Source organism: Mustelus asterias, chromosome 13 (genome assembly GCF_964213995.1).
Source record: "Mustelus asterias chromosome 13, sMusAst1.hap1.1, whole genome shotgun sequence".
Classification (NCBI taxonomy): Eukaryota; Metazoa; Chordata; class Chondrichthyes; order Carcharhiniformes; family Triakidae; genus Mustelus; species Mustelus asterias.
The window spans coordinates 106,584,184-106,590,183 of record NC_135813.1 but is presented as its reverse complement, the minus strand read 5'-3'; positions in this window follow the sequence as shown (position 1 = coordinate 106,590,183).

Genomic DNA, 6,000 nt, shown 5'->3' with positions numbered 1-6,000 from the left:
TGTCCTTTCAGATCTTTCTCCATGAGGGGTGACACTCTGAATTCGAGATCCCCTCCTAATATTCCAAGATGTAAAAGAAAATCCTTGCCTAACCCTAATCCTAACCCCCCGTCCAAACTTTTCTCATATCCTTAGACCGCCTTCCCAATGCTAGTGAAATCTCTTCCACAGTCCTCCTTCAACACGCATCCCACTTATCAAACTGCAACTTGGAGCATTCTGGCTTCTGAATTTTTTTAAAGGTTCACAGATAAAATTCATAGCCATAAAAACATAATTAAGAGACATTTCCACAAAGTGTGGGCACAACCACACAATACGGCAAACACTCTTGTACTGTCTGTTCCTTATTGAAAACATTGTATTATGTGCATGCTCTACTGGCCTGTAACAATTCAAAGTTTATTTATTAGTCACAAGTAAGCTTACATTAACACTGCAATGAAGTTACTGTGAAAATCCCCGAGAATTTAGCACGACCAATCCACCTAACCAGCACATTTCCAATGTTACAATGCCAACAGTTAGGTGGATATTACTGACACTACCACTAGGTGGCACAGCATTACCTTTTGCCCATGAATCATCCAAAAACTTCCTGAAAAAAGTTTTATCTCCCTTTTTCTCAATAACCGAAATTTATATTTAAAAGTCAGGTATCGAGCAGATCAAAAAACCATAGTTTACAAGAATAAGATTAAAATTACTAATCAAGTTATCTTCTAATACCTTCATCAAATGTTTACTTCAAAAGTTTTGCCTCTCTAGACTGCTTGTTTTTTCCTTACAACAGTTGAGAGAGTTTTAATCACAAGTGTGCGTTTTAAGCTTCTGCAATTTGCAGAATTTGCCACATGAAATCATGTGGCTCCTGAACATGTACAACTTGTAGAATTTCCCAGTTGCAATCTGGGTATTAACAGGAGTTGAACAAAGGAAATAGGAGCAGGAGTAGACCATACAGCCCATTGAACCTTTCAATAGGATCATGGCTGATCTTGGGCTTCAGATCCACTTTCCTACCTGCTCCCCTCTGAGATCAAAAATCTGTCTATCCTTGCCTTAAATGTATTCAAAGAAGGAACATCCACAATCCCCAGGATAAAGAATTCTAACGATTCACAACCGTTTGAGTGAAGTAATTCCTCCTCATCTCTGTTCTAAATGGTCAATCCATTATTCTGAGACTATGCCCCTATGTTTTAGGTTCAACAACTAGCAGAAATCTCCCGGTGTCTATCCTACCAAGCCCCTTCAGAATCTTGCATGTTTCTAGATTCCTGAGAATAAGCCCAATTTTTTGACCCTCTCATCATAGGCACTTCCTTAGGACTAATTTAGTGAACCTTTCCTGTATTGCCTCCAATGCAAATATATCCTTCCTTAAATATAGAGACCAAAAATGCACACAATATTCCAGATGTGATCTCAACCAAAGCCCTATATAGTTGTGTCAAGACTTCTTTATTCCAATACCCTTGTAGTAAAGGTCCACACGCCTTTATAATTGCTTGTTGTACCTGCATGCTAAATTTCTGCATTCCACATATGAGCACACCTAAGTCTCTCTGAACATCAAAATGTGCAAGTTTTTACACCTTTTAAAAAGAAATCTACTTTAATCTTCATATGACCAAAGTGAATAATTTCACACATCCCCATATTATAATCCATTTTGTTGCCTATTTGTTTAACCTGCCTATATCTCTTTGCAGCCACTCAATGTCTCCTCCACAGCTTAGCTTTTTACCTAGCTTTGTAACATCAGCAAAATTAGATGTCTCTTCAATTGAAGTATTTATAAAGAATGTAAATAGCTGAGGCCCCATCATGATCCTTGCAGTATCATACTAGTCACAGCCCATCAACTTGAAAATGCCCAATTTATGCCCACTCTCTGCCGAGGATCCATTAACTAACCCATCCTAATGTATTACCCCAATTCCATGAGCCTTCAACTTGATATTAGCCACCGAATACCGTTTGGAAGTCCAAGTGTACTACATTTACCATTTCCCCTTCACTACTGGGCTAGTTACGTCCTCAAAAAAACTCTAGTACATTTTTGAAACAAAATTATGTTGGCTTGTTCCAATCATACGATGCTTTTCTAAGTGCAGTGTTAGAACTTTGTTAAAAATAGATTCCAGGTTTTTTCCAATGCCTGATGTTAGGCTAAGTGGTCTGTAGTTCCCTGTTTTCTCTCTTGAAAAGCATCCAGTCTGATGGGACCAATCCTGAATCTAAGAAATTTTGGAAAATCATAGCCAGTGTATCCACTATCTCTGCAGAATAATATTTAGAATCCTAGGCCATCAGATCCCAGGGATTTATTGCATTATAGTCACTTAAGTTTCTCTAATACTTTTTATTTTCTGGTATTAATTACCTTAATTTCCTCACTTTTTAGCCCCATAGGTTACCACCTATTCTGATATGCAGTTTGTACCATGAAGACAAGCACAAAATATTTGTTCACTGCCTCTGCCATTTCTTCATTCCCCATGATAATTTCTCCTATCTCAGCTTTTAAGGGACCAACACTTTAGCTATTCGCTTCCTTTTTATATACTTACAAAAGGTTGAAGAGTGAAAATATGTGTGCTCTTACATGTGAGAATTTAAGTTATTTGCTTCATCCAAAAGAGTTTGAAGAATTTGGATATTGAATTCTCAAATCTTTTATTTCAGGCAAGTGATATCATTTATGTAAATGTGTTAACAACTGCACGTTGGTACGTTCACTATCACTATTGCTTACCATGCAATAATAAATTTCTTAATTTCTTGCTACTATTATTTCCCCATGCTTGCACTTAGCCAGGTAGGAGTTGTGTGAAGGTGGCTTGGAATAACAGGCCATTTTATCTTTTTTGAATGGGTGTTAGAGGGAATAAATTATAAAATTAAGTATCTTGATTCCAGTATATTGTAAAGTTGAACTCATGTTTTGCTAGAAAGCTTAAATATGTTAGCTAATTCAATTGAGGAGAAATGTGCCTATCTGGCCATTTAATCATCTTCATGATGTCTAATAAAATGTTCATTTTGGGTTTTATGTAATTCATCCATTTCCTCCATCCAAACTGTGAACCACGAGCAACCTGATAGGACACAAAAGAATTTGATAGAGATTTCAAGAATGTGTAAACTCCCCCACCTCCATTCCTTAAACTAATTTGGAAGAAACTCACCTTCCTCTTCCCTTCCTCTTCACTGGTGTCTGGGAGGCTAATGCTATTGAACTCATAAGTGAAAAACCCAGTGTGTAGTCAGTGCATGTACCAACGTGCATGTTTGTATGGGAGGGCTGTGGCATGGTTTATGCCCATAATTTGCCACACGTGTGACAAGCTAATGGCCAGGTCATCAGGAGGAAGAGAAATTCTTCTCACAGGGGGAAGTCAACTTTTGCACACCTTTGAATGGTGGCTACTTCATAGAATCATAGAAACCCTACAGTGCAGAAGGAGGCCATTCGGCCCATCGAGTCTGCACCGACCACAATCCCACCCAGACCCTATCAACACAACCCCATGCATTTACCTTAGCTAGTCCCTCTGACACTGAAACAGATTAAAGCAGTTTAATGAGTGTTGCACCAGCAGCAGCCACAGTTTCTTCATATTGTGTTATTTGAGGAGACAAGTTGACCAGATAACTTACTCCTAGGATATCATACAGTGCATTTCTTCGTCAGACCTCCATCCCCACCCTTGAATGCCATAAACAGGCAGATTAATGATGTAACAAGGTTCATGCCTTTACACAATTTCTGGTGGAACCTGTCTAGTAAGGAGTCTAACAACACCAGGTTAAAGTCCAACAGGTTTATTTGGTAGCAAACGCCACTAGCGTTCGGAGCGCTGCTCCTTCGTCAGATGGAGTGGAACCTGCCTAAGCAGAGAATCTGAAGTTCAATAAGGAAGGGAAGTACTGCTCTATGGACCTGAAAAGTTGTCCAAAAAATAAGCGTATGTATGAATCAACAGTATGAATGGTACACATGGAAAAAAGATGTTTCACCTTTAGTTTTGTGTATTTGATATTGCCCAGCCGGGGACTGTCAGAGGAATGGGATTGGTATTGCTTGTTTAGCAAATTAGAATAGCATCTATAGGAGATTAAGGCTGTGTTCCCACTTCATGATGTTGAATTTGTTAGAGCCTCATTGCACAGTGACATCTTTAAATGCATATTTGTGTTACTGAACTCTTAATTTGTTAATATCCTAGTTTTGTATTGACCTCACAAACTGATTTCTTATCCTCTGAGATGCAGTAATTTGCATAGAATTGACAATGAATGTAGACATAAAGTCCTCAAAAGGTTAAACTCTACATAAAAATAAGAGTAAAGTAATTGTCAATGTTTCACAGACAAAATTGTTCCAGAATGTTTCTGAATCCCCTTGAAAGGGCAACATTGCAATTACATATAAATTATGTTTAAAGGTTAGCATCAGCAGCAGGCAGTAAGATTTAAATTGTCCTTTTATATGGTTCTAAGTAGTAGAAGAGGAACCTTGCAACAACATTTACAATGGTATGTGACTAAGTAATTGCATCAAGTTTACACACATGTGCATAATGAAAAAATTATTTAGCAAACTTTGGGTGAAATTCTCATTTTTTGAGATAAAGTGCCGCAATGGACAGTGCCTTTCCTACTGGTCAGAATAGCATGATCCCACGCCAGATGCTGCACTAGGAACCTCATTCATTTTCCACAGGTGAGTTCGCTTCCTAGTCACCTAACGGGCCAACAGCTGATTTTTCCACCTGCAGTCAGCTTGTGGGTTCAAAGGTCCTGGTGCCATAGTTAAACACTAGTCCAGCACACACACTCTCCAGCCCCACCTGTCTTCACCAGACATGCAAGATGTCAGCAACCCAGAGCGAAAAGACTAACAGCCTCAAGAGAAAGTCTGATCCTCAATTCAACGGTTGAAGCAGGGTGGGAATCCAATAAAGAAACAGTTCTCCATCTCACTCTGAAGGTCCTTTAAGATTTGGAGTGCCCTCCCCTCTGGGACCTGGGAGTTTTTTGATTTGATTATTATTGTCACATGTTTTAGTATACTTAAGAATGTTAGAAAAGAATGTTTGAAAAGAAGAGTATGCATCAGATAAAAAGGGATCATTGGTAATTTTCTTGGATAATAAGAAATACTAGTCAATGTGACCTGGCGACCATTGACCTGGAAGCACTACCAAGAGGAAGGAAGTTAAGAAAGAAGCCATGTGGTTGGTAGGCACAAAGGAGAGCGGCACATAAGTGGGAGAACAGAGAAGGCACATTTGCAAGGAGCCTTTTGTGTACAACACAGTTAATCAGGACAGAAAGCTGAAGATGGAGTTCGAGGAGGGATTGTGAATTGGATAATTTCACTGGACTGCTTAACAGGATTTATTAAAGGATCCAGATAAAGGAGTCTCTGGGGATTCTGTGCCATCAAGACTGCCATGACAGAGGTTCTGTCGGAGTATAACTTTTAGGTCACAAGCATCTCTGGGAACTTCAGATGGGTTAAGGCTGCCAGTGAACGCAACTCAAAGGCAATTGCTTAAGTGGAAAAGTGAGAAATCTGACATACCAGAGGCCAAGTTAAAGAACTTTAGAACTGCATATGGTACCACACCTCTGTCGGGAATGATTGCAGTTATATAAGGTGTATCATACACTTTATGGACTATTTAAAGTGAAATTTACCTTTTAATTTGAAGTATCATTTGCCTATTCATGTTTAATTTACATTCGTTCTGATTCATGTTAAAATGAAAGCTACAGAAAGTGGAATCTTTTTGGTAATTTCTCCATTTGGGGGTCATTCAGTAAATTTGATTCTTTTGGTTTATGTTCCCCATGGGGAATCATAACAAAGAAAGTTACATTCCTCTCCAAAAGAGGCAAATGTATTAGCAAATTTGCACTGTCGTTGGTCATGAAAATGTGTTTATCTCAAATAATGATTTTTAATCCACTGGCTGGAAAATTGGA